At 39.4% G+C, this 21,589-nt stretch overlaps 1 protein-coding gene across 12 annotated transcripts in view; it reads right to left on the reverse strand.

Annotated features, from left to right (window-relative positions):
- OSBPL6 (oxysterol binding protein like 6) overlaps positions 1-21,589 on the reverse strand; it is a 204,355-nt gene that overhangs the window by 96,187 nt on the left and 86,579 nt on the right. For 10 of the 12 annotated variants that reach the window (XM_059166941.1, XM_059166939.1, XM_059166938.1 and 7 more), the window contains exon 3: positions 16,800-16,989. The exons of 1 other annotated variant lie outside the window; for it this stretch is intronic. The gene's annotated coding sequence lies outside the window, so the exon portion shown is untranslated. Of the gene's footprint in view, positions 1-16,135; positions 16,239-16,799; positions 16,990-21,589 lie in introns of all 12 variants that reach the window. One more of the 12 variants, XM_059166930.1, reaches the window with a different exon arrangement.

Genomic DNA, 21,589 nt, shown 5'->3' on the forward strand with positions numbered 1-21,589 from the left:
TAAATAGAGGGCTAATCTGGAATGTTAATCCTAGCAATATAGAGGGTAGCTTTCATACTTTCACAAATTCAAAAAAAAAAAAAAAAAAAAAAAGCCTCTGAATAAGAAATAAGACAGGATGAAATGCAATGGTAACTGGCAAAGGTAAGAAATTAAGGAAACAAACGACGACACCACAAATTTAAAGTAATTAAAGTGGCATTAATGAAGCATCAAACGATTCCCCAGAAAAATCTAGTCAACAGATAGGTTAAAAAGATCAAGTTGAAGAAATCACCTTGCAAATGGGAAAAAGGGCAGGACAAGTTAACAGATAATGGAACCCGAATCTACAGACATGAATAGCCCTGAACACAACCATTGAAAAAGAAAAGAAATAATGTTCAAAAATATTCCTTAACACAAGGAAGGCTTTGACTTGGAAAATTAATCTTTAACAATAAAAGGAAATATCTGGGGCTCCGGTGGCTCAGTGGGTTAAGCCTCTGCCTTGGTCTCAGGTCATGATCTCAGGGTCCTGGGATCAAGCCCCGCATCAGGCTCTCTGCTCAGCAGGGAGCCTGCTTCCCCTCCCCGCTGCCTGCCTCTCTGCCTATTTGTGATCTCTGTCTGTCAAATAAATAAATAAAATCTTTAAAAAAAAAAGTGAGCAAAGAATACACAAAATAATATAATAAAAATATTTAGAAATGTAGAACATAGCTAAAGCCATGAGGAAAGGAATATTTATGGTCTTAATCATTTGCATTACTAAACACAAAAGAATAAAAACAAATGCACTAAGTTTATAATTCATGAAATTAGAAGAGCCAAATATAGGGAAAATATAAATAAATGTCTTGGCTTTATTGACTTATTTTACATTATTTATTTATTTATATGTTCATTTCTAAATATGTGGAAAAAGTGTACAGAATGAAGGTCATAAAAAATATATAACCAAGGACTAGAAGACACTAAGTTATTAGATAATTGTTGCAATCTATAAGTAACTAAAAGTGATAACTATTCAAAAGCTAAATATTCTATAATCATCCTGATTTAAAAAGTATACCACTTAAGGGGCACCTGGGTGGCTCAGTGGGTTAAAGCCTCTGCTTTCGGCTCGGGTTGTGATCCCAGGGTCCTGGGATGGAGCCCTGCATCTGGTTCTCTGCTCAGCGGGGAACCTGCTTTCCTCTCTCTCTCTGCCTGCCTCTCTGCCTACTTGTGATCTCTGTCAAATAAATAAATAAAAATCTTAAAAAAAAAAAGTATGCCATTTAATATTCATCCACAAATATTTAAGAAAATTATAAACTCTCAAAATTATAACTTGAGAATTCTAGCCCTTGAGAAACTCTGATACAGGTTCTTCCAACTATCTCGAAACTTCATGATTACAAATATGTTATTTACTGGAAATCTGCTTAAAGAGAGCCCTGTGGCTATCACAATGACTGGAACCAGTATGTTGTAAGCATCTGACAAAGCACTCTCAGGGAGGGATCTTCCAGATAACAAGAACAAAAAATCCCCCTGCAGCTGTCCAACTGATCCTTGGGCACAATCAAGGTCAAAGAAAATAAACAGGGTGGGGGAAGGCTCCATAAAAGCTGCCTCCATGGACCAAGATGTGGGGAAAGCTGGGGATCTGCCCCAGGGCTGAATCAGCAAAGGCCTCAGTTCAGGGAGTAGAGAGGCCTGGCGGGGTGGGGGGGTGGAGTGGGGTAGTGGTGCTTCATATTCTGGCAAGATAGACACCCTTTCCTGAGCCTTTCCCATTGTGAGTTCCTGTGTCCAGGTTCAAAGACCCATGGCCCACCAAAGACCATGGTCCATCAAATTTCCGTTCCTAGGAAAAGCACCAGAGAATGCCAGGGCATGGTTCTAATAGCCTCATGAAGGGAACATCTGTTCTTCATGGATCTCACTTCTACATCATATGGAGTAAGAGGACAGCATCCCAGAGAGCCATGAGGTACCAGCAACGGCACATCCCTTTCAGCACACAGCACTAGCAAAGGAAGGAGTACACAACTCAAAATAAACAGACTGCTACACTAAACCTAAACAAATTCTTGGGGAAAGTGCCAGAATCAGTGCCACAATGGTTTGTGAACCAGCTTAAACTTCCTCTAATGATTTAAGAATTGTTCTACTTATTTATTGGTAACTTTTCATATCAAAGTTTTCCTGAAAGTCAGCTGAAGTCAGCCATCTTTGAATATCACACTAATCTATTAAATTATAATGTGGCAATGACCTTATTTGAAATCTGTGATTTGAGCTGATTTTTTTTTTCTGAGCTGATGTATTTTGTAACAGGGACATATGCCCTAGATTTAATAATTATATATTCTTACTAATCTAGTTTTAATCTTGTAATTGGTAGGAAACTTTTATTCAGGAATATGGCCCAGCTCTTTCCTCTTATTTTAGGTTTTATTGGGGTTTGGACATTATGCACTGGACTATTCTCAGAACTGAGTCTTCAAAACCCTGTAATCATAAAGAGATTAGGGAATTGGTCCTTATCCTGAACAACCAAACACCTCATACTATTCCCTCGAGTAATTCTTCTCTGGACATCTATGAATTTTATAATTAATAAAACATAAATGGCCTTTCAAACAATTAGCGAGTAAAAAAAATGACATATCAAACATATTATTTTGAGGTAGGGACCTAGAGAACAGATTATCACCTCCTTCCTAGCTTTCTCTATTGAGTCAGGAGAAAAATACCAATAAAAACAGCAGCCTCTTAGCATGTGTCAGGCCAGATGTCACACTTCCCAGCCAGGAACTCTTCTGTTATTCATAGTGTACAGATGACCAACGTAGGGTTTAGGAAATTTATTAAATAGGATCCTCGGTTTGGTTTCCAAATCTATTTGACCTCAAAGACCATGCCACAAATTCTTACATTGCTATTTACCCTTAGTTTACTAATTAATTAATAAATTAACCAAATGACAAGTCTAGGTTTTTTTTTTTTTTCTCCTTACAGGATGGTACTGATGGCAAGCAATACAAATTTATAGAGGATTTTTACCTGGGATTCATGGGTGGATTTAGCACATTCATAACCTAGAAATGGGGCACCTGGGTGGCTCAGATGGTTAAGCATCTGCCTTCAGCTCAGGTCATGACCCCAGAGTCCTGGGATGGAGCCCCACATCGGGCTCCCTGCTCAGTGGGGAGCCTGCTTCTCCCTCTCCCTCTATCTGCCTCTCCCCCTGCTTGTGCTTTCTCTTTCTTTGTCTCTGTCTCTTTCTCTCAAATAAAGAAATAAAATCTTTAAAAAAACAAATAAAAAATAAAAAACCAGAAATGATGTTGAAAGCGCTGGGTATACACGCATCTTATTTTCCTAGGGAGATATTCACCAGCTTTTGTCAGATTATCAAGTGGCTAAGAACATACATCCTTGGGAGTTCATATTTCTAAGAGGACTGTTGTTACCAGTATAGATTAAAAAAACAATCCACGGGCACAAAAGCTGGATCATATATTTAATAGAATGAGATCACAGGACATTTGATTCTGATGGAAGTGTGTGCCACGAACACTTTTGACAAGGCCGTTTCAAGTGTCACTTTGATTAATTTTACCAGAGCTAATTTTCTAAGATTTGTCAGCCACTTTTTCATTCAGCATTTGATTTCTGACTCTCACTAACATGTTTTCAAATGAAGCTTGGTAGTGTCATAATTCCTATTTTAACAGGAAAAATAATATTGGGAACTTCAGTTCCCGTGACTGCTAATAAGTACGGATTGTCAGAAGAGTGCAGACCTTTTGGCAACAACAGGAAACACTGAAGATTTGGCTTCTGCTTTGTGACCTAAAATAATAATGCATTAATCCATGTTGACTGCATATAAACTGTTACCGAGGCACCAAGTGACGAGTAGCAGCAAATGTCCTGTTCTCTAGAAGAATTTCCTGTCAAAATAAGCGTTTCTGTACTAAGCTGAGGTATACTGAAGAGTTGGCTAAAGCAGATAAATTGGCTTAGGTTGAAAATGCACTCTGATGCACTGTCACTGGGAATGTGAAATGTAAAATGGCGTAACTGCTATTGAAAATGGTAATGGTGGGGGCATGTGGGTGGCTCAGGCAATTAAGCCTCTGCCTTCAGCTCAAGTCATGAACCCAGGGTCCTGGGGTCGAGTCCCACCTCAGGGGGTCCCTGCTCAGTGGGGAGTCTGCTTCTCCCTCTTCCTCTGCCCCATCCACTCCTGCTCCCTCTACCCATACTCATTCTCTTTCTCGTAAATACATAAAATAAAAAAGAATAAGATAAAATAAATTAAAGAGAAATCTATTTTAAAAAAAGAAAATGGTATGGAGGTTCTTTAGAAGTTAAAAATAAAATTACTACATGATTCAGCAATTCCAGTTCTGGGTATATACCCAAAAGAATTGAAAGCAGGGACTTGAACAGATATTTGTATATCCATATTCATAGCTGCGTTCTTCATAATAGCTAAGATATGGAAGCAATTCAAGTGTACATCAGCAGATGAATGAATAAACAAAATGTGGTATATTCGTACAAAGGAGTATCATTCAGCCTTAAAAAGGATGGAAATTCTGATACATGTTACGATGTGCATGAACTTTGAAGACCTCTGGCTATGTAAAATAAGGACAAATATTGTAGGAGTCTACTTATATGCAGTACCTAGAGTGATCAAACTCACAGAGGCAGAAAGTAGATGGGTGGTTGGCAGGGTCTGTGAGTGAGGAACATGGAGCTTGTGTTTAATAAGTACAGAATTTCTGTTTAAAAGATGAAAAAGTTCTCAAGAAAAGTTGTTGTCTGGGGTGGGGGAATGGGCAAAACGGCTGAAGAGGAGTGGGAGCTACAGGCTTCCAGTTACGGAATGACTAAGTCATAGGGATGGAAGACACAGCCTAGGGAAAACCGTCAATGGTATTGCAATAGCACTGGAGGGTGACAGATGGCGGCTACACTTGTGGCAAGCCCAGCCTCACACAGAGTTGTCCAATCCCTGTGCTGCACACCTGAAACTAATGTAACATCGTATGTCAACTGCACTTCAAATAAAAACAGAAAAAAGTGGTTGTCTGAGTCTACTGGGACGGCTGCAACAAAATACCGTAGACTAAGCAGCTCATAAACAAGCATCTATTTCCCACCGTTCTAGAGGCTGGGAAGTCTGGTATCATGGCACCAGTGGATTTGGAATCTGGCAAAAAACCACCTCTTGGTTCACAGTTGGCCATCTTCTTATTGCGTCCTCCCCTAGCAGAAGGGGGCAAGGGATCTCTACAGAATCCCTTTTCATTCCATTCGCCTGGGCTGTACCCTCAGGACCTAATTACCTCCCCACTTCCTAATATTATCCCCTTGGGAATTAGGATTTCAACATATGAATTTTGGGGGGACCTCGACGTTCCGACCACAGCAGTGGGGATGGTTATAGAATAATGTGAAGGTATATAATGCCTCTGAAATGAGAATTTTAAAACTGTTAAAATGGCAAATTTTATGTATATTTTATAACAATAAAAAAGGCCCTATATTATCACCTATAATGACTTTTATAACATGCAGACATTAGTTTTGTACTATTTTATGCTCAGGTTTCATTTTGTTTGTAAAATCTTTCTTAATCTATTAGAATTGCCGCATCGATCTGTATTACTTCTATAGTTATGCATACATATTTTATTGAATATGCACCACCCTGTGTTTATCTGTCCTGGTTCCGTGTGATCTTTGTGAGGCGGGGCTATGTCCCTTTCATCACTGTAGTCTGATGTCAGGGGCTATAATAACCAGTCAGATTGTTTCCTGGGCTTCTCGTTTCAGTGAAGACGTAAGCCCTCTATTACAGACATTAAATACAGTTGATTGTGACACCAGCCTGCCTGAGACATCACCCTCAGGCCAGCTCTTTGATTTTATTATATTTGATAGGCCAAAATAATCCAAATGAGTTGCAGACTGGAGTTTCTTATCTGTTCAGTAGTTAGGAAGACTGTACAAAGTTCAACATTCCCAAGAGAAAACCTCATGTTAGTCCTAAAAAAAGACCCACCCGGCTGCTAATGGTACTCTTGAGGCCCGGGGCACTATCTGTTCTGTTCTCCCTGGTGCCAGGTCATACATGAGGAGCAGGATATAGAGGCAGGAGTGTAATTCTTTCAAAACACAAATGAATTAGCCTGACTGCCAAGAGTTACCGCACCTGCCACCCACCTAATTTACTAGCCATTATCTACCCAGTCACAAATATTTCCTGATTAGGAGCCTTACACAGAATTTTTTAAAACTGCCACCCCTCCAGGATAGCAAGGTTTAGGTAGGCCTTTACCCACGTATCAGAGAGCTCATACTTCTGTTTGCATTGGGCATTCAGTATGAAAGCTGGTTTCAATTATTTCTCATTCATTGCCACGGGAGAGAAGGCAGAGCTGACAATAACGGAGGATTTAGGGTGGGGCCCAGGCTCTTCAGCCTCAGGTACTCATTTAACTGGGGTGTGATAATCTTCACCCCCATCTTGTGGTGAGCTGGAGCCACTTCAGTCTCCAGGGGGCACTGGGCGCATCTCTTGCCAGCCCAGCCTTCAGAGACCTCCTTTGGGAACGTGAAATTGGCCATGGTGAGAGTATGTAAGCCAGGCGAATCAGCAGCGCCCCCTTTTTTTCCGAGGGCTTATTTTTAAGCCTTTGCCAGTACCCCACTGCCTAGATCCTATGCTGTCTTTTCCTTTTATTTTTACACTGAAAAGAAAAAAACAAAACAAAACATGGATTGCCTAGGTCTGAAACCTATCCCAACTTTGCCATTTCCTCGCTATGAAACCTTGGGGAATTTACTTAATTTCTCTGTGCCTCAGTTTCCTTATTGATAAAACAGGAATATAAACATCAATTTCATGAAGTTGTAAGAAGTAAATGCCATAATTTGGCATTTACTGCAAAATGGTTAGTTATTACACCTCCACTTGTGGGCCCCTTATCCAAATGATTGTTTCCGGGAGAGCATGAATTTCCTCCATGAACAGGTTCAGGACCTCTAACTCTCAAGACTACCAATTTTGAGACTGATTTGACCCATGACACTGTTTTATCAAAAGCCCCTATGAAAAAGGTTTGCTAATTTTCCATCAAAGGATCAAGAGCATTTGGGGGGCAACTGCATAATTTAACAAAAGTCCACAAAATACAAACTGACGTACCACTTTATGTCTTTAAATGGAGCTGGGGGCATATCCTTATTAAAAACAAGCCTACATTCAAATATAAGAGAATGATCAAATAACACACTTAAGATTATTTTAGTACCAAAAATAATTGAGACTGATATAAAGTGAAGTAATAGTAATGGCTTGATAAACTACATTTGAGGTCTGGATAGTCTCTAATGCACGGTACGTTATAGTTAAAAACAACAACAACAAATGGATGGCACAAAGTCTGTGCTTGAGCCTTCCTTTTCCAGCAGATCACAAGATGTTGTGCTTCAGGACCTTTGTTTCCTTTATGCAGGGAAGATACTTCAGTGCCCAACTGACGTCATGGGATTTTACAGGAATCAAGAAAGAAAGAGGTACTTTAAAATACACACCGTGGGTGGTATATTTAAAGCATCCACCTCTTGGTTTCAGCTCAGGTGGTGATCTCAGGATCAGAAGATGGAGCCCCCCACCCCCTACGCTGGCGGGGTGGGTCTGAGCTCAGCAAGGAGTCTACTAAGATTCTCTCTTTCTCTCTCTCTGCCCCTCCCCCATGCTTGCTCTCTCTCAAATAAATAAATCCTAAAAAAAAAAAAAAATACACACACATATTGGGATAAAGCTCAAAGACTGTATACAGGATCTATTTTACCCCCAAACTCCACTGAAAACAACAGTAAAGGGACTTTTTTTTTTTTTTTTTTGGATTTATTTATTTATTTGACAGCAAGAGAGAGAAAGAATATGGAGGTGGGCAAGGCACAGAGGGAAAGAGAAAGAATCTCAAGTAGACTGTACGCTAAGCATGGAGCCAGACATGGGGCTTGATCTCATGACCCTGAGATCATGACCTGAGCCAAAATTAAGGGTCTGACACTTAACCAACTGAGCCACACAGGCACACCACCCTGTTCCCTTCTAAAGCAAAGCCCAAGAGTAGTGAGGACTGGCAGCAATAGCAACAGAAGTTTGGGACTAGAAAACGGATAAAAGTAGTAAAATGGTATGTGGTTCATTGATGAGTCTTGTCACAAAGATGATGAGTGGAAGTTTAAGGAATTCAAAGGAAGTTTTAATATATCATTTGATACTGAGCTAAGATGAAAAAAAGCTACTCTTCCCCAAATCCAAAGCCTGGAAAATGCCAACACTAGCCATCTGCTAGAGAGGTTTTGGAAGGTGGTCCCAGGACCAACATGCCACCTGGGAACTTGTTTCAAATGCAAATTCTTGAGCTTGTCCATACTAGCGGGTCAAAACCTGTGAGGCCAGGCCCTATGTTTCAACAAGCCTGACTCTGGGCAGTAGGTGTGAAGGACTGCCCATCCAACCTTGTTCTTTACTGACCTAACACTAGCACTAGGGAATAATAATACAGTATGACACAGAGTCACTCCCAAGTAATAGATCTAAAGCCTCAAAAATAAAGAATTGTTAACATATTCCCTCAGAAATGAAAAAAAATTATAAGAATTTCAAGTGATAGCTGAAATGTTTAGCATTTCACATGCATATAAATGGCCTTCATACTACTAAAATCATTACTGAAAACTTCGGCAAGCTTACGAAAAACTATTTTTACTACCCACTCACACAGTATCTCCATTTATAAATAAAGAATAAGATAAAGCAGAGCTCTGTCATGAACCGACAGGATTTTATTGTATACTAATGCTTGCGACTACATTTTTGGGTTCCTAGATTCAGAAATGGGAAGAGATCACCCAGTCACCGTCTGATTCCATCGAAGGTGAGCAAACTTTTTACATCAAAGGCCAGACAAAATATATATTTTAGACTTTACAAGCCATACCGTCTCCCCGCAGCTACTGAACACTGCTATTGTAGTGGAAAAAGCAGCCACAGAAACTACGCACGTGAATAAGCATGGCTATGTCCCGCTAAAACTTAATTTCTAAAGCCGGGTTTGCAAGCCAGTTTTGCCCGTGGGCTATAACTTGTTAATGTTTGAACTAGGTGATGGAAGATTAGGAAGCATTCTCAGGACCAGATATTGCAAAGTACTTTTAAAGACTACAGACTCCCAAACAGCTTCCCACGGCAGGTCTGTTAATCCACACAACAGTTGGCAAAGCATTCACAAAGGAGATTCTGAATTTAATGCCTTCTTGTCGACTTCAGATTTCTCTATCACCCTAATGTGTAAAAAAAGATGCTTTATGTTTAGAAATACATGAATTAAAAAATACTAATAAGATAAAGGGCAGAGAGGATTGCTTTGACAGGGGCAAACTTTTTTTTTTTTTTTTAAAGATTTTATTTATTTATTTGACAGAGAGAAATCACAAGTGGGCAGAGAGGCAGAGAGAGAGAGGAGGAAGCAGGCTCCCTGCTGAGCAGAGAGAGCCCGATGCGGGACTCGATCCCAGGACCCCGAGATCATGACCTGAGCCGAAGGCAGCGGCTTAACCCACTGAGCCACCCAGGCGCCCCGGGGCAAACTTTTATCTAAGAGGCCAGTACGTTGAAAAGCTCCGTGTGAAAAAGGTTCGCTCCCTTTCACCTGAAAGATAACATCCTAAGTAGTCCAAGAGTATTTCAAGAAATGCATAAATTATTTTTAAGAAGAAAAACATCAGTTAACTTTATTTGTAAGTTTTGTTATATTTCTGACATCTAATAAGCTAAAATGAAGACTTAAAAAAGGAGAAAATCGGGCAAGTCCAAAAATGAGTGATGGGCCAGGTATAAGAGCATTTAAGTAATAAATTCTCAACATGCACCAGCCTCCCCACAGTCCCTTCCTGTGGAAATCTGGCAACGTCATCTCTGCAAATTGAAGAAACACTGTACTTGATTTACTATAAACTTTGGTATTTCTTCACCAGTTCTTTCTTTTAAGTGTTTTATTTTGGAATAATTCAAGATTTGCAGAGGAGTTACAAATATACCACAGCCAAGTTCCCATTTACTCTTCCCCAAGGACTTCCTCCAGTTTTTAGAAGCTGACAACACAAGAGATTTTAACCTTAAAGTCCCAACTAAAAAAAAAAAAAAAAAGACATTTGAAAATAAATTCACATGCCAAATTTGTAGGTATTGTTTAAATAAACTGTCCAGTGCTCTCAAATTCAGTACTCTGAACATGTAAATGTAGTCAGCACACTAGCCTTCAGTTCTCAGCTCATGTCACCTCAAAATAGATACCATCTCTGTCACTTTCTAGCACAATATTTTTTTCATTTCCTTCACAACACTTCTCCCACCCAATAGTTGGGTTCATTTGTTTATCAGCATATTATCTGTTCCCAGACACTTTACCAGTTATGATTCCTGCTCTCCTTATTATAATCCTTGGGCCCAAAATATGACTGGTATATTCTGAGGGGACAGATGCTCAAGAGACGTTGCTAGAAGGATGACTGAATGAATGAACAAATGCCTCCACAAATGAGTGAACACTGCAGACCCAGCAGGAATGACACAAGGCACAGGATAAAATACACATATATTTCAGTTGTCATTGTTTCTGAAACCTCAAACCTTAAAAGTCTACCACCATCCTTAATACCCAGGAGCACTGAGTGTTATACACGATTAATGGGTCGTTGAACACTACGTCAAACACCAAGGATGTACTCTATGTTAGCTAACTGAACATAATGAAAAAGTAATAATCAATAAAAATTTATTTTAAAACGTCTACCACCAGTCATACACAGTGAAGTTTCGGGGAGCCTGTGTGTTAGTCCATCACCTTTGAAATCACTTCTTAACTGCTGCAAAGTTTAGAATTGTTACTCCTGATACATCCTTGTTCTCTGAAAGCCAAACTTTTCAAAGTAGAAGTGTCTCATTGCTACACCTGAAATTAATAGAACACTCTATGTTAACTATACTGGGATTAAAATAAATTTAAAATAAATAGAAGAAAGAAGTGTCTCATTGGTTTACCACACACAGTACTTCCTAGTATTATTCATCTGATGTGAAAAGTCACTAAAGAAAAATTTTAAATCCACCTCAAAGTTGGATTAATTACAGTCTTAATTATCCTTCTGTATGTAAAAGTTTATTTGAAAGAACTCAAATACTGGAGTCTAACCTTATGGTGGCAGTTTGGGAATAAGACATTTTGAGGAGAAAAGTGAAAAGTTTAAAAGACAAAACAGGGAGTGATATAGCTCTCCTTCTCCCTCCCTTGCTCAGCCCTCAGCTCTGGGTCCAGGAATCACCTGGGTGGAGGAGAAAGAAAGGAAGGATAGATGTCTGGCAGGAAGAAGGATGGAAGGCAGGGAGGCAGGAGACTACCTATCCCCATATTCTCTATGAGCACTTGCATTGATCCCATGATCAAATATTAGAAAATATGTTCAAAATCAAAGCACTTGATCACTTGACCAACCTAGGGGGGAAAAGGGCATTCCAAAATACAGATCGGTCAAATATCCATTTATCAAAAAAAAAGAAGCAAGAAGACAAGAATGGGGCACTTTCAGGCTCTTTACTTCATTTAGAATGTTTTTCTTCTATCTCTGGACCCACACTGTTGAGGAAGGGTAGACACTAATAAATATATCTAATGCAGCACAAACCCATCCCCCATCCAAAGAGGACAATAATCCCACTGTCGCTTCTGGACCGTCTCCTGCTTACGATGTATTGAGTGGCAAATAACTCAAAATATCCGGTGAACTAAATGTTGAATAGACTGAATTTCACTGCCAAGAAACATATCAACATTGCTACTAAAAACGGAGTTGTAGGAAACATTTTCTAACCTCACACATAAATTTCGAAAGACCAAAACCAATGATAATAAAAGATAAATAAAACTCTAGAGCTTTTTTTCTGCATAAAATTAAAGTCATAATAAGTAGTAGTCATGCTGAGCTTATTCATTTGAAACTATTTTATGTACTTAAAGAATAAAGCAAGTAAATTGGTAATCTTATTTTGAACCAAGATTTTCAGTGTAAGTGAAAAGAGATACAGATATAAAATCAAATAATATCAAAACACCATAAAGTTAACTTGAAAAAAAGTCAGTTTGAACTCAGATGTTTTATTTTTAAATATCTATAGTTTCTACCCTGCCCTTGAAAAAGCCGAGAAACAGTGAAAACCTGTAAGAATGAGCCCTCTTAACACGCAGACTGTAGTTTCTGAATTCCATTAACTATTTAAAAGAACGAGGTTTCTTGGGATGGCTGGTACTTAGACTGGGGTAGGAAATGTACAAAAGGAGCTTGGGGCACTCTCTTGGTACAGAAAAGCAGGGTCAAGAAATTAATGGGACAGGAGTGCTTCCAGGATGTTCTCTATCTTGATCTGGTTGCTGATAATATGGAAATGGTTAGTTGGTGAAAATTCACTGGGATTCTTTTATGATAGGCTCTCTCTTCTGTATGTATACATAGGAGCCAATTTGAAGGGAATCCCAAGGAACAAAAGAGGTATTATTATTATTTGAGGATCTGGGGAGGGAAATCACTGTAATTAATTAAAAACATAAGTATTTTAAAAATCTATGAATCTATGATGATACTCAAGGAAAAAGGAAACTCTTGCCCTAAAAGAAAAAACAAAAACAAAAAAAAACACACAAAGAAATATCTTTGACCACCCTTTAAAGAAATTAAAGCACTAATTCTGAAACTGTCTATCAAAAAGTTAATTTTAAGCTCATACTCTGCTTTTCTTGGATGACTGTATTTCAGGGTCAAATACTAGTTGACCCAAACACATGACATCTATTTCTAAAGATCTTATTTATTTATTTGTTTGTTTATTTATTTGATTTGTCAGAGAGACTGAGAGAGAGAGCACAAGCACAAGCACCAGCAGGGAGAGCGCGAGGGAGAAGCAGGCTCCCCACTGAGCCGAAAGCCTGATGCAGGGCTCCATCCCAGGACTCTGGGATCATGGCTTGAGCTGAAGGCAGACACTTAACTGACTGAGCCACCCAGGCATCCCGATGTCTACTTCACCTAAGAATAAAAGGGAAGAGGGATAAATAAGTGTGTGTATGGGAATTCACTATACAATTTACTCTCTTTACTTTTGTATAGTTTGAAATTTTTCTAAATGAAAGGTATTTTTTTTTAAAGTAGAGAAAAAAACAGCAAAAGACAAAAAGACTCTTAAATAAATCAAAATTTCCTTCCTCCCTACTATTCACTTATGAAACCTATATTATTAAAGCATACTTGTTTTTTTCCCACTTACTGCTTCATTCCAATTTTACCGGATATGTATCTAATGCACAATTTACTTTTCAAAGCTGGTCTAAATTTTTCAGATTTGGGGGTGACCATTTTTCCAAAATCTCACCTACCAGAATGAGAAAGACCATGTACAGGGGGCATCAACTGGTCTGAGCACAGCTTTTATCCCTACAGAGAGACTCTTCCCTGGTCATTTGTTTCCACTCTTCTCAATGATGTGAGAAGGAAATTCTGAGGTCCTCTCATTCCGCTTCCCTGTAGAAAAGACCTGGCTACCGGCCTGCTACCTTCCCCCTGGCCCCTTCAGCTCTTTAGAATTAGATGTCTGTTGAGTAGAAGAGACCTCCTTCAACCTGAGACAGAAGAGAAGGAGAAGCCTGGGAGAGGAAGAAAGGGGCAGGTGAAATGACACTGGCATTACCAATTCTCACTGGATATCGCCTCCATTTCCACTACCTAAGGGAGGAGTCTCACAGACCTCAAAGCAGATAAAAGGGAGCAAACATCAGCAAAGAGTTTCTCCTCTATCCATGTTATATTTGCTGACTGGTTAGCGGATTTACTGAGTTTACCTTTTTCATGACATTCCAACCTGTTTTATATGTCCATAATGGCTTTGAAGTACTCCCTACCCCATTTGGTCAGTCCTGGTTAAGAAAAGGGGAATGGGGAGGTAATAACAGAACTTCAAGAAAATGAGATAAAAAGGGGCTTTCTGAAATATTTCCTGAGTATACATGCATACAAACTAATTCCTATGTTGAAAGAACAATACAAATAAACACATTTCATAAAGGAAATGAGATGCTTGCATTTTCCTTTTAAAGAAAAGTTTAGGGGCGCCTGGCTCAGTTGGTTGGGCGACTGCCTTTGGCTCAGGTCCTGGTCCTGGAGTCCTGGGATCAAGTCCCGCATCGGGCTCCCTGCTCAGCGGGGAGTCTGCTTCTCCTGCTGACCTCTCTCCTCTCATACTTTCCCTCTCTCTCTCTCTCAAATAAATAAATAAAATCTTTAAAAAAAAGAAAAAGGAAGAGTTTAACTTCTGTCTCGTGGTCAACTCACAACTCAGCAAATGTGTATGGGAACAAATTTCCATTTACTTTATTTCCATGAAATTAAACCTGATGGTCACAGGGACTCATGTATATTTCGTCTCTGTTTGTGGTCAAGTATCAAGAGATCCTAAGCAATACTGACCTAGGAGATTCCCTGAGACAGAGCAAAGTAATGCAGCCAGGACCCTAAACCACCTGAAATAAACATCCAGACCAGCCAGCCTTCAGTCCTGTCTGCTTCAACATTAAAAATGGATATCCTGAGACCTAAACTCCACTTAAAGTAACAGGCACTATCCATTCAAAGGTAAGTGAGTTGTTGGGACAAGCACTGCTGTTTGGGGAGTGAATCATGTTTCCTCTACTGTAAACGCTGATCAAATAATTAATGTTTGGGTTTAGATAATGTACACAGAAAAGGACCCTATGATTTGAAATGTTTTTGTGGTTAAAGTTCTTTATTACTGTATAAAAGTTTGATTCAATATCAAATTAACAGGAACATCCCCGTAAAGAGTTCAGCTTCCAATAGTATATAGCGATCGAAGATGCAGAAGGAGACACTTTGTGATTTGACTACAACCTACTGTGCCTGAAGGTACACCTGATTCTGACAGCAAGATTTCTCAATGTCAAAAGTTCCACACATGTAGATGGCAGAGCACATTGTTCACTGAATCACTGTGGTGTCCAGACTGAGTCGGGGGCTGGTAGATGGACTCCAATCTCCATGGGGATCATTCAAAAAGAGGTCAAATCGGTTTTGCCTCCCAGGAAGAAAACAGTAAGATCAGGTGCTGGACTCTGGGTTCATACGCTATCACTCTGAAATGACAACCTCAAGGTCTGGAAACCTCATCACTATGAAAATCAGATTTCCAAACTAAGAACAATGGACCATTCTGATTTTGGAAAAGTCTTCCTTCTTCATAGGCCAGTCTCAGAGGGGTCGGCTCAACTTCAGAAAACCATCACTTTCCAAACACACACCTTTCATATAAAGCAATAAAATGACAAACAAGAATGAAGACTAACAGTGTGTTATGCATAAAGTACATGGAAGTGACGTCATGAAAGGAGAGGAGAAGAAACTGACACCCAAAGCAGGAGACTTGACCTCCAACGCCTACAGGCACCAAGACACATGACATGAACCTGGAAGGCTGGTTGCATTAAATACTTAGGGAACGGTAAATCTTAGTAAACTTCAGTCCTTGGAATAGTAATAAGACCAGATTTTTAATCTTCCAAGAGAAGCTAGGTATCTGATTTTTTTCTGTGATGTTTCTAGATTGTCCAATATTGGGAATTAACTCTATTTTAAAAAGGAAAATGTTTACAGGTTAAAAGATTATTGTCTAATATTTGACCTATGGGCCGCTGGTTGGCAAGCTCTGCTCTAAAATGTAATTTTAAATAAGGCAGTAATAAACAAAAAGCTTCTCACATAACTATGATTACATTAAAGTGTTGAGCCTTGGTTTCTGCTCTACCAAGAGGAACCAGTCCATGCAAGGAAAGGGTAGGAGCAGTATCAGAAGATTTGAGGTGTTTCCCAAATTACAGAGGTCTAAATTAACACCACAACCACCCCTATGCCCCAGGGCAAATAAGAGTTTGAGTAGAGGACACACAGCTTGTGAGAACCCATAAGAACTCTGCTGGTACACCCTCCCACTCTGGGCATCACTGACCTCGGACAGTAGAAATTTTTGTGTTAACTGGGAGGAATGTGTCCGAATTGTGAAAATCGAAGTCACTGAGCCTAAGATATCACACAGCATATGTGACGTGGCTCTGAAAATAATAACCACAAATACCAAAGATGACAAGGAGCCCCCACACCATAGTAAGCATTGCTGACATCTGATTAGTTATTTCAGTCTCTTGGGCAAAAAAGAAAATCAACCACTGGTTTTCTAAGAAAGATTATTAAAAAAGGGATACATTTTAAGAATATGTGTATGCAGGCACCTATGTACATATACGTAAATAATCAAGCAGGGTTAACATTTCCTTTTGTGGGCTTATTATCTGCAGCTTTTTTACCCCAGAAGGGAAGGGCAATGTCTTATCTCCACATGTCAGACTACACATAGAAAAAGGTTAACAAATCTTTTGGCATGTTTTTCTACTTCCTAGCCTAAAAAAAAAAAATACAGCAGAACTTTTTATGAAGATGCCTAAACATAACCAGGATTATTATATATTACTTTGCAGTCTCATAGAACACAGAAAAGAATGTATAAAGAAACATCTTCCCGTGATTTGGTAACGTCTCACTAATCTTTTGCTGTTATTAAGCGCTGCCTAATCTAATCCTATGTCTGATTTTAAGCTTGTGTTCTCCTAACTCACCTTGTAACCAGGTGTCAAAGTCTTCCAGTCAGTGTTAAGGTAAAAGCTGTTCAAAGTGGTTTATCCTCAGATGCCAGCAGCCTTTTCCCTGGGACTCGGTCTGTCTTATTGACCGTGCTGGGGTGATCTGGTCAATGACAGGAGCGGCTCCTTGATTTCTTTCTCTTGCTGTTTATGGCAAGGGGCAGAACTGAAAAAGAGAGATTACGCTCACATAGTACAACTCCACAGAACTTCCATGAGCTTCTCAGGGGACTGTGGATGACCAATCAGAAAATTCTTTCCAGTATATCTTTTGAGGAGAAAGTTCATAAGGGATGGTCTCAGATTTTTACCTCTTTTGCTCAGTCTTACGGAGTCTCAAGGATGTAGCCACTGAATGCATCAGCCATCTGTAACACTCATAACTGACATCTTACCCAGAGTCTGGACTAAGAAAACTCTCAATTTATATAGCAGATATTTTCTAAAAGGGGGCAAAGCAGATTTTCCAAAAACATGTTTAACTCTCCAATTAAATGCTAACCTTAGTGTGTGTGTATGTGTGTATGTACGTATGTAAGTAGGCTCCACACCCAGTTTCTTTCCCTCCTTCCTTCCTTCCTTCCTTCCTTCCTGTAAGGCTCCACACCTAGCACAGAGCCTAATGCAGGGCTTGAATTCACCACAATGAAATCAATCCCTGAGCTGAGATCAAGAGTCAGATGCTTAACTGACTGAGCCACCTACATGCCCCTAAACCTTAGTTTTTAAAAACAGTAAGTGTAAAGTAGTTTCACCACATAACCATACTATGTACCCTGATAAAGACTCACTCGTAGTCTGTAATGTGCCATACAGAGGGCAACTGCCAAACTCCTAGAACAATCTTCAGCAGAAAGAGCTGACTAGGGGCACCTGGGTGGCTCATATGGTTGGGTGTCTGCCTTTGGTTTAGGGCATGATCCCAGGGTCCTGGGACAGAGCCCTTCATCAGGAGTCTGCTTCTCCCTCTCTCTCCCTACTGTTGCCCTTGCTTGTGCTCTATTGTTCTGTCAAATAAATAATTTTTTTTTAAAGCTGACTATACTATCAAAGAATACAGTTTTCAACTTGATATTATTTCTCAGAAGGCAAAGGATATTTTATGAGAAGATAAACTATGTTCACTTTAAGGCAAAGAAGAAGTAGTGGTGGGGGGAGGAGAAAAGAGGAGGAGGAAGAGGAGAAGGAAGAGGGGGAAGAAGAAAAACCTGGTACTCCAAAGTAGAAGATCAGAGTAGGGTTACTCTGATCCTGAAATGAGACAGAAAGTTTTTCCTTCAAAGCATAAACCTCTCCAGCAAGTTTGGCTATTCACAAGGTAGTTTTAAAAAGCTTTAAAAGTCCCCAGGTTTGATTATTTTTCAAGCCTCTTTTTTCACTTGGTTTTGGTTTTTCTCTTTTTACTTAAGGAAAAGGAAAAAAAAATGCACAAATACATATTCTGAAAGACAAAGACTTCACAGAGGAGCAAAAGATTGATGCCTACTCAGGAGCCTCTGCTGTGACTGCTCCTATAAGTAACATTTTTCAAGGAAAAAACGGGGAGGGGGGGTATCTTAACACTCCCTACACCTCTACAAAAAATGTTTTTTTAAAAACCTCTATTACGCTGTAAGGCAATCCCATACATCTTATAGGTCCTAAGTAAAATGTCATTGATGACTGCTATGATGACCTAGAACTAAAGTCAGGGTCCATCAAGATTATTTTTGTATGCTCAACATGACACCTGCTTTCTTTTTTTTTTTTTTTCTTTCTGCAAACACCACTCAATCCCTACTCTTTAATCCCACATAATTGTAGGCAGACTGAATATGGTCTGCTGCAGGAAACCCCCTCCTCACTTTTCTTTGCTCTTTACTATGATGGACTCTGCCAAGCTTTGGAAAAGGAGAGGACACTGAAAAAGTAAAAGAAGAAAACTACGGCAAAGCCCACCCCCCATCGCCCCCACCCCCATGCTAAACTGCAGGTTCTTTTTGCCCGTGCCCATTCCTCTTCCCTAGTCTTACTCGCCATAACCTCTTACAATCCCGAAAGGGCAAGTGGGAGAGTAAAAGAGAAAAGAAGACCATGGAGTAAAATCATGGTTTCCTCTCTGTTTCCCCCCGTCCAGCAGCAGAGGAAAGGAAGAAGGCAGGTGAACCCTGCTCACCACATCTAAGGGATTCCCAGATGGTGCATGTGTTTTGTTGCCAGCCTAGCCCAAGGAGCATTTTTCCACTTCATTCATCTCTTTTCCCTTTGCCTATACGTCCTTCAAAACCTACCTCAAAATCACTATCACCAAAACCTTCACGGATCTCTGCTAGAAAGAAGCAACTTATCTCACCTGATATCTTGGTCAGTTCTACTGGTATATAGAGCTGTCTTGCTTACACCTGTTATCTCCTCTATCAGACTGTGCTGAGTCTGAGAAGCAAAGACTGGACCTTGGTTTCCTGCACACAGTAAGTATGAGTTAAAAAGTGAAACTTACAATACTTCTATTTGTATGTATGTGATTTGTAAGAAATTAATCTATTATTGTTCCTTTTGCACAAAAGCGTGTTTTTCTACACAGCGTGTATGGAATGTCACAGCATAAAGCTTTTGGCTTGTTTTGAGACTATAATGAAGGTTCATATGGACATTCTGCACAACTTTCAAGATGACAGCAACCACAATAAAGTGCAGAACCTTCTATAACCTTCGGGGAGTGGGGGTGGCTGACCATTCTGATTAAAAATTAGCACTCTATCAATATGTGGTTCAGATATAATCAGTCATCCCTGATAGTTCCTGAAGCCAGAAATATTAGGCATAATTACTTTAATTCAGCCTCAAAAACTTGATTAGGACAGGGGCGCCTGGGTGGCTCAGTGGGTTAAGCCGCTGCCTTCAGCTCAGGTCATGATCTCAGGGTCCTGGGATCTAGTCCCGCATCGGGCTCTCTGCTCAGCAGGGAGCCTGCTTCCTCCTCTCTCTCTCTCTCTGCCTGCCTCTCTGCCTACTTGTAATCTCTGTCTGTCAAATAAAATAAATAAAATCTTAAAAAAAAAAAAAAAACTTGATTAGGACAGAAAGATTTATATCACCATATTCAAGTTCCACATTTGCAGGTGGCTAATATATTGTCTTGTTAAAAAACCAGGAAGTCTAACCAAGTGACAACAAAACTTCATTTAATTAAGAAACTGTACAGGGCTTTTTCCCTTACACACAAACTGTGTGCAGCAGAAGTCCAAAGGTACTAAGCTTATAAAGTTCAAGTCTGATTACTCCTTGTGACAACACACATTGAAGATTAACTCTTAAAGCTCTTGTTGAAAGTATACTCAGACAAGGGAAGAGGTAGTTTCTTTTTAAAATCTATGATCAAAATTAATGCTTTTTTAAAAAAATTAATCTGCTTTTTATCAAAACACATGAAAGGAATTATGTTCTCATTTAATGTTATATTCTATAGGCCAAAAAGCTTCCCCAACACCTTCCACCTAAGCAATTAATAAATTAGAAATTGTAAAGGTTGGAAAGGCTGATTCAGACAAAGTCGTCTAAACCAACCAGTAACGGGGTAGGAGTCTTTGAAGAATCTCATCAGGGAGAGTTGAGTGATTTGGCAAAGGTTCCTTCTGAATGGCTTATTCAGGAAGTAAATGATCCATTATCTTTGCAACAGAATTTTTCCTGTAAGTTGTGTGACTAATCCTCCCACAGTCTGAATTTTGCCCACTATACACCATGTTCTTGTCCAGCACACTCCCCACACATTCCGCTCATTCCTTAGGCCCCTCAGAGCACATGATGTATCCTACCAAACACTAGACTGTCTGGCGTAGCTACTAAGTTAATCTATAGAATGCAAGATGGAGACAAGAGAAAGCGAGCTCTATCATTCTGTAACATACTAAAGTAAAGATTCTTAAAATAGTAAAAACAGAAAGACCAGCAGAAGAGTATTTACACAAAGTTAGCAGTCTATATAGCAAAGTCTATTTCACAACAAAAATAAGAGATGAGATGTTTCTGACTATTTTCTGCACATTAGGTGACCCATTGTGCTGACTCAATGCCCGCATCATGTTCACAAAAATGGAATGGTCTTTATTTAAGGTTAAACATCGTAAATTGCTTTCCCAGAAAACTGTAACCTAAACTATGGCATAAGACCTTCTCTCATTATCTTGTCTACTTGGTCTACCATCTCCACTAAATACCTTAGTTGGTAAAAAGATTTTGCTATTTTGATTTTTTCACTTGCAACAAGGTTAAGACAAGAAATTGATTTTCCTCTTCTTATCTGTGACAATCTCAAATACACTGAGGATTTCTACACTGTCTAAACGCCTGGAGGATAGATTTAGTGCTACAACCCAACGTTCTATGAAAACAAGCTGTCTGTGGTAACTTCCTAAAGATGAAAAACATGATCCGTAGGCACTTTCACCTAGCAACTACTGTGGTTTTCCTGTCAATAACTGAAGAGCTGATTTTTAACTCAGAAATGTATCTAATCTCATTCGTGCTACCATATATCAAATAAGCTAAAATTCACCATCTGATAAAACATAACAGAGTTTTCACAACTGATATTAAGCATTAATTAATTTATCCACTCAACACTAAGTCATTGTGCAGTTATTATATCCAAACATTAAAACCAGACATTAAAGAATCATAGAAATGTAACAATCAATAAATATAAAGCTCCTTCCCTTAAGAAATTTAGAGTTGAGGGGCACCTGGCTGGCTCAATCAGAAAAGCATGGGACTCTTGATATCTG

Source organism: Mustela lutreola, chromosome 3, assembly GCF_030435805.1.
Source record: "Mustela lutreola isolate mMusLut2 chromosome 3, mMusLut2.pri, whole genome shotgun sequence".
NCBI lineage: Eukaryota > Metazoa > Chordata > Mammalia > Carnivora > Mustelidae > Mustela > Mustela lutreola.